A 15,707-nucleotide genomic window follows, 5' to 3' on the forward strand; every position below is an offset into this window, starting at 1 on the left:
TGTAAAGAAAATTTTCTTTAATCTATAAGAAAATCGATTTTTCTCTTCTAGTAACTTTTCAGCCGTACTAACTTGTATCAGGGTCAAATGTTGTTCTAATAGTTTTAACAACAAATTCATTCTATGTTTGTTATTAACGAACATATTTATTATTATAATTTTAAGAACAAATTTTGTTTATGTTCGTTATTAATTAACACCTAAGTTTATCAAGATCGTGTTGTCAGCATGCTAAATCCTTTATTTGTGTTTTTTAATTAGTTTTTTTTAATTATCCTAAATAATTTATAGTTAAATATATAAATAATAATGTTTCTAAGGTTGAAATAATATAAAAGTCTTTTTAATAAACATCTTGATGTAGACATTTTGTACTTGTCCCACCAGTCACAAATGCCTGTCCCACCAGTCACAATAAAAACAAATTTTTTTAATTGTTTCTACGTAGGTAATCAGTCTAATTCTTCATAATATTGAATGTTTGTAGGATAAATTTAGTATTGAGAGGGCAGTATTTTTTCAGTTTAGTGGTCGAACTGAAATTGGACTTTAAGTATACCTTTGGTGAGAGAGAAGGATTTTTCTTAGTCCCTCCAGTGGCAGTCAAATGATAATTACGAGAAACTTAAAAAGTAATGGAGGTTTTTGATAAAGGGATGTTGTTAATTAGTTATTCTTCTATATTATAAGATAAATTTTACTATAAGGGCATTCTATGCGAAATGGAAAAAATAACTAAAATTTTAAAATTCCTCTAATTCATTTTAATTGGGTCCTAATTTATTATTAAAAGTTTATATTTCACTAATTTGTAAAAAAAAATTTTTATAATCAATAAGAAAATTGATTTTTCTCTCCCAGTAATTTTTCAGCCGTACTTACTTGTATCCGGGTCAAATGTTGTTTCAATAGTTTTAACAACAAATTCATTTTATATTTGTTATTAACTAACATATTTATTATTATAGTTTTAAGAACAAATTTTGTTTATGTTCGTTATTAATTAACACCTAAGTTTATCAAGATCGTGTTGTCAGCATGCTAAATCCTTTATTTGTGTTTTTTAACTAGTTTTTTTTTAATTATCCTAAATAATTTATAGTTAAATATATAAACAATAATGTTTCTAAGGTTGAAATAATATAAAAGTCTTTTTAATAAACAACTTGATGGAGACATTTTGTACTTGTCCCACCAGTCACAAATGCCTGTCCCACCAGTCACAATAAAAACAAATTTTTTTAATTGTTTCTACGTAGGTAATCAGTCTAATTCTTCATAATATTGAATGTTTGTAGGATAAATTTAGTATTGAGAGGGAAGTATTTTTTTTTCAGTTTAGTGGTCGAACTGAAATTGGACTTTAAGTATACCTTTGGTAAGAGAGAAGGATTTTTCTTAGTCCCACCAGTCACACTCAGTCAAATGATAATTACGAGAAACTTAAAAAGTAATGGAGGTTTTTGACAAAGGGATGTTGTTAATTAGTTATTCTTCTATATAAGATAAATTTTACTATAGTATAAGTTTCAGTTACATAATTATAGTTTATAATTAATGGAATTCCAGAGTCAAATGTCCCATCAGTCACTATGGAATGCCCCAAAAGTTATTTCTTTTTAATATCCTTCTGAAAATAAGCCTAAAAATTAAGTTTACAGATTATTTAGTTTGTTTATCGGAAAGTAACTTTTGCTTGACTTTGAAATATTCAGAGCTCTTTACTCATTGAGAAACTTAGTATCAGTTGATCTCATCTCGTCAAACTTGAGGACGAAAGTCTTCAGTAGTCGCATCACCCGACAACGACTCTGAGATAGATAAACTTTTGTTGGATGTCACTAAATCGATTATAACTTTTCAGGACAGTGTATACAAAACTCCGAGCTAAGTAACGAATAAGATAGTCGGAAAAAAATTTTATTATTATTTTTAAAACTTTATTTTTATATTTTTTAATGGCCTTTTCTTTTGTAATCTTTAACATTTGGGAGCTTATTTAATGTTTACATTAAAAATAAATTTTTAATAATAATAATAATGATTTATGAACTGGGATTATTACTGTTAAATATCGAGAGTGAAGAAATATACGTAAAAAAAATAATAGATTATTAACATTACTATAATTAATTAAATCAAATTAATTTATTTAATGCTACTAAAATTAACTTTTTATATGGTAACTTTAAGAATTATTATAGAAATAATTTGTCAAAAATAATGATTGAAATTTTTTGGGCCCAAAGAAATAATTTTCCCAAAATATTTAATGTTACAAATTAAAAAAATACCTACTATTAATAGCAACAATAATAATATCTTTGAAAACATATCATGTAAGAATGTTATCGAGAAGAATGTCGATAACTTTAACGAGAAATTAGCCATAAGGTAAACATACGTCAACCTGGTTTGCCCGGGAGCTAGTTTTAGTATCGGTGAACCTTAGCTCAACTCTATACTATATCATAACTGCCATCGGATATGAAATACAGATATGATTTCTCTTCCCTTCGCCTTTTACTTCCTATTCTCTTCCCACAAACACGAGTTGTGCCTTTTCAAAGTTTCGTATCATTCTCACCAATAGTCAATTTATCATGAAAAGTATTTAGGCTGCATTCGAAAATGCTTTATCTCTAGATACATAATTAAGAAATGACCTTGTATCTCGTGAACTATTGACATTTTTAAAGATATAAGCTCATCCCGATGTTACATTCATCAAGATCTTTCATTTGAGTACCCACATCAATTTTTCATATATTTTATATATTTATATATTTCACAAATACTATATATATAAAATATATAAAAAATGACATGAGGGTACTCAAATGAAAGGTCTCGATGAGTGTAACATCGAAATGGGTTTATGTCTTCAAGAATATCAATAATTTAGAAATTACATTTATCTTGTGAATTATTGACATTTTCAAAGATATAAGCTCATCCCGATGTTATACTAATCGAGACCTTTCATTTGAGTACCCACATCAATTTTTCATATATTTTATATATTTATATATTTCACAAATACCATACATATATATAATGTATAAAAAAAACCATGTGCACGGAAAAAAGAAAACTCGAAAAATTACAGTATAAAATGTAAAATCGGTCCCGTCGTAATCAAAACTAGAAAAATTACAGTTTGAAATAACATTTTTCTAAATTCAATTTTTTAATTTAATATTCAGAGCTTTCAATGTAAATATTACATTCTACAATGTAATTTTTATAAAATCTGTAATAATTACATTAGAAACTGTAATTTTTCGAGTTATCTTTTTTCCGTGTGGGTACTTAAATGAAAGGTCTCGATGAGTCAAACATCGAAATGAGTTTATATCTTAAAAAATGTCAATAATTTAGAAATTACGTTGTATCTTATGAATTATTGACATTTTTAAAGATATAAGCTCATCCCGATATTACACTCATCGAGACCTTTCATTTGAGTACCCACATCAATTTTTCATATATTTATATATATTATATATATGTATACATGAAAAATATATCAAAAATGCATGTGGGTACTCAAATGAAAGCTCTTGATGAGTGTAACATCGGGATAAGCTTATATCTTTAAAATATATATATTATATATATATATATATACATATATTTATATATATTTTATATACATATATATATATGATAAATATATAAAAAATGCATGTGGGTACTCAAATGAAAGCTCTTGATGAGTGTAACATCGGGATGAGCTTATATCTTTAAAAACGTAAATAGTTAAAAAGATACAGTGCATTTTAACGAAAGTCATTTAGATTAACTTTTTGTAACCTAGGTTACAATTCATGTTTTATAATATTAATCTATTTTCGTAATTTTTATTTTAATATGAATTTTTTTGTATTAGAGTAATTTTTCAGTCTCCAATATTATAAGATTTATAATACCCTCATGTCTAGCATATTTTTTGTTTAGTTTATCATTTTTTAGCTTACCATAGCTTATGTATTTTGCTTTATTACCTTCTAAACTCAGTTTTGTACAATTGTAAATTCAAGTCGTAGTGAGATTCTAGTTCGTTTTATTTACAACTTAACCCTCTGCTCTAAGGTCTTCTAATCCTTCTATTATGAAATATTTTTTCCCAAGACACATCTGTTTTTAATTGTTCTATTACTTTGGTTTTTTCCTCGGTTTGGAGTATTAGTTATTTGTACATCTGTACATCATATTGGCATCTAGTTGTCTAAGTCCTTTCTCTTTCTAGTTATGAACTCTCTCTCTAACTTACTCTAGATCTTTTCCTTTTTGCTCGAGTACTTACCTGTACACCCACTTTTCCCAAATTACCAATTAAGGGTCTCGTATCCATTTTACTCCACCCATTACCCCTGGAAGATCTTAGCAGTACGAAAAATTTGGAACTTGTCACCAAGTTCAACTTCTGATCAGAAAATCAATTCCTTTTAGCAGAGCACCGTAATAGCATCTAGCATTTTTTGTCCAAGACGTGCCTATTTATAAATTGGATATTTTCATGCTTAAGTATACGTATTCGAACCCAGAAGCTTACGTAACAAAATACCAAATTTAGCTATAAATTATGGCTCTTTACCGTCAGATAGGTAGGTCTTATTTAGTGACTGAATGGTAGTTACTGACAATGTCTCGTATAGCTTAACTGGTAGAGCCTTTGACGCGTAACCAAACGATCCGAGTTCGAGTCCCGGTCTGGGCTTTCTGAATTATTTTTTCGGTTATCGAAAAATTCCTGCTGAGTAAGGTCCCCCCTCCCTCCTTTATCCTTTATTTCCCCAGCCCCCAAATTTGTCTTTAATGACAAATTTAGCTATAAATTATGGCTTAATGTGTATAGAATAAGCGAAAGGAAATTTAGTATAGACCGGATAGCTCAAATGGTAGAGTAACCGACATGTCTTCGGAAGGTTCTGGGTTCGAATCCCAGTCCGAGCTATCTAATAATTTTTTTCTCGCATATTCTATAAACTCACATTAAGATGATCCTCTCCACATTCCTTTCTCAATCCTTTTCTACCAATATCCTGTTACGTGAATGTGGAACGCTTCACGTAATAATTACCGTAACTCCTATTCTTTTCCGCTTCACAGCATTATTTATATTTATAAAAAAAAAAAAAAAAAATCGTGAAGCGTTCCACATTTTTACAAATGATTATTAGATAGCTCGGACTGGGATTCGAACCCAGAACCTTCCGAAGACATGTCGGCTACTCTACCATTTGAGCTATCCGGTCTATACTAAATTTCCTTTCCCTTATTTTATATACATTATGCCACACCGTCCATCTTACGGCAAGCATTTTTACAAATATAAATAATAATGTGAAGCGGGAAAGAATAGGAGTTACGGTAATTATTACGTGCCGTCTTATTACTGTTTCAATTACTTCATAATTTTGTTAATTTGTCTCGCATTTAATATTTTTATAAGTAAATTTTAACTACATTCTTGTATAAATTCATACAAAATGAATTAATAATAGAACGTTAATTTGGTCTACTAACTTTATCAATTAATGTAACCTGGAGCTTACAACTCCGAACTCCCAATTTAGTTATACATTTTTGATAAAAAATACAATTCACTATCATAAAATTAGAATTTTTTTTAATAATTCCAAGTGATTTAAATTTCTCAGTATATTTATCTATAATATAATTTGCATAGAGCGAATTTTAAAAATTTTTTTCAATAAATATTATTAAACAAAGATTTTAATTGTCCTATGAACTGTAAGGTTAATTAATAAAATTAAATCCAACCTAAAGCCTTTGCACCTTATCACCAAAAATTCAAAAATCCTCAAGAAGAAATAAACAAAAGGCGCTAAAATATGAACTCGCGTAAATCACATATGAACTGCGTCATATGTTATATATTATATGTTATACATATAATAGTATTCGCAGGATGGAATCGTTTGCCGACAAAGTAAAGTGTAGTCTCTCTCTATCATCTAATATAACCACTGCGCTTACTATTGTACACACTAGTAATTTATTTTAACCGCGCATGCGTGTAAATGAGGATACTAACCACCATCCCGGCTTGATCGGGGGCACCGGACAGAGCTAGCTCGTCTCTTGACACGCTCTCTATTTGGCATCCAACGCAGTCGGGGTTGAAAGTTTAAACGGTCAACAGCGCGGGTTTTTTCCCCAAAAACAAAAACAAATATTCTTCCGAAAAGAATTTTGGTGATTTAATCAATTAATTTAATTAATTTTGGTGATTTAATTCCAGTGATCGAGTAGTACAAGTCCAGTTTGGTCAGACATTAAAAACTTCCCGGTAAAGTTTGAATTTAGGTGAGTAAAAATAAATTTGTTTGTTTTTTTTTTTTTTTTTTTTGTTGCGCTGAATTTTTATGGAAATTTTAAGCTTGAATTATTTAATAGGTGAGAAATTTATACGCGAATTGTTGGAATAGGGGTATAGAGGTACTACGGAAACTTGCAAGCGTGTTATTACGCGAATTGGATGCATTCAATTGCCTGTTATTTGCAAACTAAATTAATACCATCGGGCTTAGGTTTATTTTTAGTGGGAATTTCTTTTTTATTTTAAGAAGAGTTTGTTAATTTTTTTTAAAGAATGTTATTGGGGCATTTCATAGCGACTGGTGGGACATTTGACTCTGGAATTCCATCAATTATGTATAATTATGTGACTGAAATTTATACTATAGTAAAATTTATCTTATAAGATAGATGAATAACTAATTAACAATATCCCTTTGTCAAAAACCTCCATTACTTTTTAAGTTTCTCGTAATTATCATTTGACTGAGTGTGACTGGTGGGACTAAGAAAAATCCTTCTCTCTTACCAAAGGTATACTTAAAGCCCAATTTCAGTTCGACCACTAAACTGAAAAAAATTCTTCCCTCTCAATCCTAAATTTATCCTACAAACATTCAATATTATGAAGAATTAGACTGATTAACTACGTATAAACAATTAAAAAAATTTGTTTTTATTGTGACTGGGGGGACAGGCATTTGCGAGTGGTGGGACAAGTACTAAATGTCTACATCGAGTTGTTTATTAAAAAGACTTTTATATTATTTCAACCTTAGAAACATTATTGTTTATATATTTAACTATAAATTATTTAGGATAATTAAAAAAAAAACTAATTAAAAAACACAAATAAAGGATTTAGCATGCTGACAACACGATCTTGATAAACTTAGGTGTTAATTACTAACGAACATAAAGAAATTTGTTCTTAAAACTATAATAATAAATATGTTAGTTAAAAACAAATATAAAATGAATTTGTTGTTAAAACTATTGAAACAACATTTGACCCTGATACAAGTTAGTACGGCTGAAAAGTTACTAGGAGAAACAAATTGATTTTCTTATTGATTAAAAAAAAATTTTCTTTACAAATTAGTAAAATATAAAATTTAAATAATAAATTAGGAATAAATTAAAATTTATTAGAGATATTTTAAAATTTTAGTTAATTTCCCATTTCGCATGGAATGCGCCTATAATAAAATTTATCTTATAATATAGAAAAACAACTAATTAACAACATCCTTTTGTCAAAAACCTCCATTACTTTTTAAGTTTCTCGTAATTATCTTTCGACTGAGTGTGACTGGTGGGACTGAGAAAAATCCTTCTCTCTTACCAAAGGTATACTTAAAGTCCAATTTCAGTTCGACCACTAAACTTTTAAAAAATACTTCCCTCTCAATACTAAATTTATCCTACAAACATTCAATATTATGAAGAATAAGACTGATTACCTACGTAGAAACAATTAAAAAAATTTGTTTTTATTGTGACTGGGGGGACAGGCATCTGTGACTGGTGGGACAAGTACAAAATGTCTACATCAAGTTGTTTATTAAAAAGACTTTTATATTATTTCAACCTTAGAAACATTATTGTTTATATATTTAACTATAAATTATTTAGGATAATTAAAAAAAACTAATGAAAAAACACAAATAAAGGATTTAGCATGCTGACAACACGATCTTGATAAACTTAGGTGTTAATTAATAACTAACATAAACAAAATTTGTTCTCAAAACTATAATAATAAATATGTTAGTTAATACCAAACATAAAATTAATTTGTTTTTAAAACTATTAAAACAACATTTGTACCGGATATAAGTTAGTACGGCTGAAAAGTTACCAGGAGAGAAAAATCGATTTTCTTATCGATTAAAAAAAAATTTCATTACAAATTAGTAAAATATAAACTTTTAATAATAAATTAGGAATAAATTAAAATTAATTAGCGATATTTTAAAATTTTACTCATTTTCCCATTTCGCATGGAATGTTCTATTGTTAATTTCGCCGATTGTTTAGGTCATTCGAGAGACTGAGAAAGTATTTAATAGCACACTGACAGAAGGATTTGTTTATATTTAATAAGCTTTATTAACTGTTAATAAATGATTTCTTAACATCATAGGATTTAATAAATATTTATTAACAGTTAATAAATTATTTACTAAATACGATTTATTAAATGTTAATAAATATTTTTTAACAGTTAACAAATATTTATTAACAGTTAATAAGTAATTTATTAAGTACAATTTATTAATTGTTAACAAATATTTATTAATGGTTAATGAATATTTGTTAACTGTTAATAAATACTTATTAACTATTAATAAATGTACTTTCCTCCCAAATAAATATTTATTAAATGTTAAAAAATATTTATTAAAATTTAATAAATTAAATAATTGTCTTCAAATAAATTAAATTATTAATAGTTAATTAAATCCTTCTAATTTGTAATTAGTTTCTACAGAAGTGTAAATTGCTGAAATTTATTTATTTTTTCTTAAATTTTTTACAAAATTTCTTATAGACATGCGGCACAGCAATAATTAATTTCCAACACACATTTCGCGCTTCCTCCGCGAATCAAAGCGGTGCACCCGCGGTAGAATGTTGTATGCATACGGACATGTTTAATTTAAACATATATTCATTATATATAAATACGCTCGTAGATTGTCAGGTTGTTCGACACGCCTTGAGATTATGTACTACCGGCTTTGAAGTATTTTTTACCTTTTATGCGCTAAATTTTCAGAACAGTTTGTTAATTTTTAAAAAATGTTATCAGTAACAAACGAATTGTCGATTTGGCCGATCGTTTAGGTGTTTCGAGAGACTGAGAAAATAATTAATTGCAAGCAAACGCGAGCCATAAATTAAATGGTGTACTTAGATCACCAAATAATTATTAATCAGCGGCCCAAAGGAATAAATCTAAATGATTTAATAACGTTAAATAAATAATTAATTAGCAACAAATAAGTAGTAGTTGATGTGAAGATTCCACTAGCGAGTGGTTTGCATTAATAAAATAAATTAATTTATTATTTTAAAAGAATAATAAACTAAATAACACAACTATCCAATGAATTATTTGGTAAATCAATCATCGCTGCTCTTCCTTTGTAATGGTTAACTTTATTTGAATAAATTTTCATTTTTCAATTATTTTCAATTATTTTAGGTTAGTTACAACTTTCCAAGTCTGAGGAATTTATTTATTTTTAACAAATAACTAACCCGTGACACGTAACTTTTTTTAATTTAACACATTGTTGGTGTTACTTTACTGCACGTCCACTGCTGTTTTAATTAGACATTTTAAACGTCTCATTTTTGCCTACCGCTGATTTTCTTCAAATAGATGCTTTTTACACTAATTTTGTTGGGATTCAAGTTACATTTATAAAGAAAATATCTAATAACATTTTTAGTTGAAAAATTCCTTTGACGAACTTGTAATATTGAAACTCGCAACTTTATCGCGGAAAATGTAAAACGTGAACTCGATTCAAGAGCCGAGAAAAGGTTGAGGTGAAGGAGAAATGAATAAAAGTAAGAGTGGAATTAAATAGAAAGAGTTTCGGCTTGAGAAAATAAAAGAGGTGCCATTCAGTCCCTAATCGACGAGTGTTGTTATCGCGTCCCTTCGGACACGTTTTTCTCAGATTTACTCAACCGAAACTTTTGTTTTGTTGAGAATTTATCGACGGGAAAATTTATTCGATTTTTTTACAAGAATTGAGAATTTTTTTTTTCTAAGAATTTTTTTTTATAAAAAAATTAGCAATTAATTGAATAAATAATTTATAATTTACCTGAAAAAATTCAATAAATGATTAAAAAAAATTTTTTTTAATAAAAAAAATGATTAGTCAAGAGTTTAGGGTTAAAACAAAGTTTTTCTGATAATTTTTTGTATTTCGCGGTTGGCAATGCGGGAAATGACGTACATAGATGGCGCATCGGTAAGCGCGCGAAATTTGAATCTAATTGGCGGTATCATTCGATAATATTGAAAAGAAGAGTTTCTTTATTGAGATCCACGCGTAGAAGTCAAATTTTTTAAACTGAAAATCTGTAAATTCAATCTACGTAGCCTAATAATTAATAAAAAAAATTAAAAAACAGGTTTCTGGGATATTTAATCAAATAATTAGGTTTGAAAATTGTAATTTTTACATGTGAATGGAGATTCCACCAACCGTGTATTTGGTTAAGAATTTAATGCAATTAACGATTTTAAAAAAATTTTATTTTCTTTGAATTTGATTGAAAAAATAATAAGATTTCGATTAAAACAATAAAAAAGTAGATTTCCAAACGTATTACGGAGATATTTTATATTTTTTATGAAAAATCACTCGGAACTTGCGTTCTTTAAAGTCTTGTATTTGACTTGGCATCACCGCTTGCGCAGTTACTCGGCGCATAAGTAACCGCGGATTTTTAAATGCCAGAAGATCTTAATCATTTTAGATAGACAGTAAACATAAATAAATTTGAAGGTTAGGGAACTCTTGCGGTGTTGTCAAGTGTATACCGGTAATTCAGAGTGCTATATTTTTTTTAGTCAATTAAATGTTAATAATTATTTAATGAGTAAATTTTTCGAATATTTCCTTAAAAATGTTATTAATTAATTTGAAAATTAATTTTAAGATGCATAACAAAAGTTTTTCTACGTATTATTTTTTTATAGACATTCTTTACACTAGAAGAGTACTTGGATCTCCTTAAAACAAAGGTTTCTTGATAGTTTTTTGGATTTCAAGGTTGGAAATGCGGGAAATGACGTACATAGATGGCGCATTGGTAAGCGCGCGAAATTTGAAATCTAATAATCTAAAATATTAATAAAAAAGAGTTTCTTTATTAAATTTCAAACTTACTATGAATAATTAAAATTTTTTAATTAAAAAACATAGTTTTGTTCACTCAAAAAAAAAGGAATTAAATTGAGAGATGTAACGTTGAAAAATTAGTGGAATTAACTTTTAATTTATGCCGACAGGATTCGATCAATGAAATGAATAATTAATGATCTATCTGAAAATAGTGAAAAAAGCAAAATGAAAAGATTTTTCCTTGATTAAAAATTAAAGATATTTATTTAAAGATTCATGAGAAGAAAAGGAATAAAAAGTAAAAAGGAAGTTTATTATATTCAATGCAAGCTGGAGACGTTACGGAATAAATATATACGAGCATTGTACAACGATTCGTTATCGCAAGTGGAGTTGTATCCTTGAGAATTTTTCCATGGAAATTTAGAAGATAAAAAGTTGGACTAAGCAACGGAATAAATAATAAAAAAAGAGGAAAAAAGCAAGAGGTGATAGGTGAAAAAGTGGAAACGTGTCGTGCCAACAACTTCCAACTTCCTTTTCCCTCGACTGCTCGTCTTGTTCTCATAACAACTGCTACTCCACTGGCTCTTACATAACCAACACCTGTTCTTTGTTATTTTTTATTTTAAATTATCTTGACTTGGTTCGATAAATTCTACGAAAATATTACTACCTCTGTTATTTTTTTCCTTTTGAATAATAAATATCTCCACCGAGTTTATAAATAGAATTCATAATTTCGATTAATAAATCAATTTCGTGATAATAGAGGAGCTTTAAAATTTTATCTTACACTCGATACCGTGGCCTTGTGATAAAGATACATGAACTTCCGTAGCTGTCAACTTGAACTAATACCAGACAATGTTCTTTTATCTTTTAGACTCAAGGGTAAGTGACTGAGAAAGTCAAGCCTTGTGTAAAAAATATTTTTTGATTAAAATTAACAGTTTGAATTTTTTTTATATATTAAAATTAAGATACTAATAATTTCAGCTCATTAATTATTCATTTTACTGATCGCAACCTGTCGGCATAAATTAAATATTAATTCCGATAATTTTTTCAACGTCACGTCTCATAATTTAATTTCTTCTTTTTGTCGATGAAGAAAACTTTGTCTTTTAATTAAAAAATTTAAATTATTCATAGTGAGTTTAGTATTTAATAAAGAAACTCTTTTTATCGATATTTGAGAATATTAGATTTCAAATTTCGCGCGCTTACCGATGCGCTATCTATGTACGTCATTTCCCGCGTTACCAACCGCGAAATACAAAAAATTATCAAAAAACTTTGTTTTAAGGAGATCTAAGTACTCTACTAGTGTAATAAATCTCTATAAAAAATTAATACGTAGAAATTCTTTTGTTATGCATCTAAAAATTAATTTTTAAATTAATTAATAACATTCTTGAGGAAATTTCCGAAAAATTTACTCATTAAATAATTGTTAACATTTAATTGACTAATAAAAAATATAGCACTCTTAATTACCGGTATACACTTGACAACACCGCAAGAGTTCCCTAACCTTAAAATTTATCTATGGTTACTGTCTAGCTAAAATTACTAAGATCTTCTAGCATTTAAAAAACCGCGGTTACTTATGCGCCGAGTAACTGCGCAAGCGGTGTTGCCAAGTCAAATACAAGACTTTGAAGAACGCAAGTTCCGAGTGATTTTTTATAAAAAATATAAATTATCTCTGTAATACGTTCGGAAAGCTTTTTTTATTGTTTTAATCGAAAGCTTATTATTTTTTCAATCAAATTCAATGAAAATAAAATATTTTTTAAATCGTTAATTGCATTAAATTCTTAACCAAATACCCAACTGGTGAAATCTCCATTTACATGTAAAAATTACAATTTTCAAACCTAATTATTTCATTAAATATCCCGGAAACTCGTTTTTTAATTTTTTTTATTAATTATTAGGCTACGTAGATTAAATTTACAAATTTTCAGTCTTAAAAATTTGACTACTTCGCGTGGATCTCAATAAAGAAACTCTTCTTTTCAATATTATCGAATAATACCACCTATTAGATTTCAAATTTCGCGCTTAGCGATGCGCCATCTATGTACGTCATTTCCCGCGTTTTCAACCGCGAAATTCAAAAAATTATCAGAAAAAACTTTGTTTTAACGCTTAAATCTTGAATAATATTTGTTTTTTTTTTTTCTTAAACAATTTTTTCTATTTTTTATCTTAATAATAGTTATTGTTATTAGTATCAATTTTTTTTAATTGTCTTTTAATAATAAATTACAGCAATTTATATGATAGTTTATATTAATAAAAAACAACAAGAAAGAAATAATTAATAACAAAGAAACAACTTAGGGTTTGTTGAACAAAAGAGTCATCCTTTCGATTACTCAAGGGAGATTCTATTTCCTCCCTTATTTCCTAATTACTCTTTTTTTGTCTCCGGTTTTGTAGTAGCAAAAAAAAACACAGAAAAAAAAATAAATTAAAAAAATGAAGAAATAAAACATTAAAAAGCGAGTAGTATAATATAATAACAATGAAAAGAAGAAATAAATAAAGAAAGAAAGTAGCAGTGCCGGAAGAGTGAAAAATAGAAACAGATGGAAGAAAAAAATTTATTGCTTGAGGAAGTCGCCCGGCGACATAGAGGATTAGGAAATGTAAATGAGATTACTGTCGAGTAGATTTATTGGACTGATGAAAGCCCAACAGAAGCTTTGAATTAAAGTTACTTTTCAGTGGCATAAACTTTTATGTGAATTTGTCAATCCTATCTAATCTTATCGCTTGTTGAATTATCGATCTTCAGTAGTTTTCTTTTTCCTCTTAATCTCGAGTTTTATTATGATAAAGCGTTCGGTAGATTATGAGGATTCGGCACTAAAAAATTTACCTTTTACTTTTTTTGGTTAAATAACAATGATTTAAATTCACAGGTGGCCGTGACTTTTTTTTACGATGCTAAATCTTTTGCTGGTTTCGCACTTTACTTTTTTTACTGCTTGGTAATCTGAGGGGAAATTTTTATTATTATCATCTCAGAGTAAGAAGTAAAGCTTTAAGCTGGAATTGAGATATAGTTTACTTATATAATAATTTTTTACGATAAAAAAAGTGGATTTTTATTTTAAACATTTGATTCGAAAGTTTTTAATAATTAAATAAAGTAAAATTATTTTTCAATCGATATTTTTTTATGTTAATGTTCTATTACTTCAACTTTAAGAGCCTTCTTTTTAATTTTTAGTGAAAATTTTGCAGCGATACTAAATTTGGCAATAATTGTGAATTTCCAGAAGTTTACTTCTGAAGGAATGAACTCAAAAATCTCAATTGAGTCAAGTACTATATTTTTTATTTAAAAACATTTATCGGAAGACGACCAAAAGATTGAAGAATATTTTGGTGTTGATTTAGTAAATTTTGATTCAAAAGTTTACAATAATTAAATAAAGTAAAATTATTTTTCAATCGATATTTTATATTTTTTTATTTCAATTTAAAATAGTGTTTTGTTTAATGAAATTAAATTTATCAACGCAAGAGATATTTTACTTGCTTCAAAGCCAAATAACTCGACTCAAGAATATGATGTTGTTGGTTTTAGACGATTAGACCTTAGCGCCGCCTTTAGAATGCCGACAAAATCAAATACTACTAATATATCGATATACAGCACTCTTTCGCGAGGCGTGCAATGGCTGAGCGGCTTGTGTGGTTGTACTCGGTCCGGTCCGAGCAGGGTTCGAGCCCTGCCAAGAGTATTTTTTCCGTTGATTTTTATTTATAAAAAACTAAATATTCTCAAGCCAAGAACATCGATGTTCTTCAGTTGAATATTTACTTCTTGACTTGTCAGTATTATTTCTTAATTCAATAAAACTTTGTACTTTTCGACGAAAAAGTTTTTACTTTAATTTAAAAATAAATTTTTTTTATCAATAAAAAAGTTATTTGCTTCATTAAAATTCTTCAATAATATCAATTTAAGAAAAATTTTTTTAATTAAAAATAATCTATATTATCAAGAGAGTAAAAAAATTTTGTGTCCAGGATAGTCATATAATAAAATCGGTTTTTTTAGTGAAATTTAGTGTCATTACAAAGGTCTTGATTTGAATTTGTACCTTTTTTAAGGTTTCATCTCTAAATACATAATTAAGAAATGACCTAGTATCTTGTCAACTATTGACATTTTTAAAGATATAAGGTCATCCCGATGTTACACACATCAAGACCTTTCGTTTGAGTACCCACATCAATTTTTTATATATTTTATATATTTATGTATTTTAAAAATACCATGTATGTAAAATATATGAAAAATACCATGTGGGTACTCAAATGAAAGGTCTCAATGAGTGTAACATCGAAATGAGTTTATATCTTAAAAAATGTCAATAATTAAAAAATGCCCTTGTATTTAGTGAACTATTGACATTTTCAAAGATATAAGCTCATCCCGATGTTACACTAATCGAGACCTTTCAATTGAGTACCTACATC

The 15,707-nt window shown here is 27.7% G+C and overlaps 1 protein-coding gene across 2 annotated transcripts in view; it reads left to right on the forward strand.

The window, feature by feature from the left end:
* The first annotated feature begins 6,090 nt into the window (after positions 1-6,090).
* Positions 6,091-15,707, forward strand: part of LOC123265598 (ras-related protein Rap-2a) — a 57,348-nt gene continuing 47,731 nt past the window's right edge. For both annotated transcript variants that reach the window (XM_044729392.1, XM_044729393.1), the window contains exon 1: positions 6,091-6,336. The gene's annotated coding sequence lies outside the window, so the exon portion shown is untranslated. The remainder of the gene's footprint in view (positions 6,337-15,707) is intronic.

This window comes from Cotesia glomerata, linkage group LG5 (assembly GCF_020080835.1).
Source record: "Cotesia glomerata isolate CgM1 linkage group LG5, MPM_Cglom_v2.3, whole genome shotgun sequence".
NCBI lineage: Eukaryota > Metazoa > Arthropoda > Insecta > Hymenoptera > Braconidae > Cotesia > Cotesia glomerata.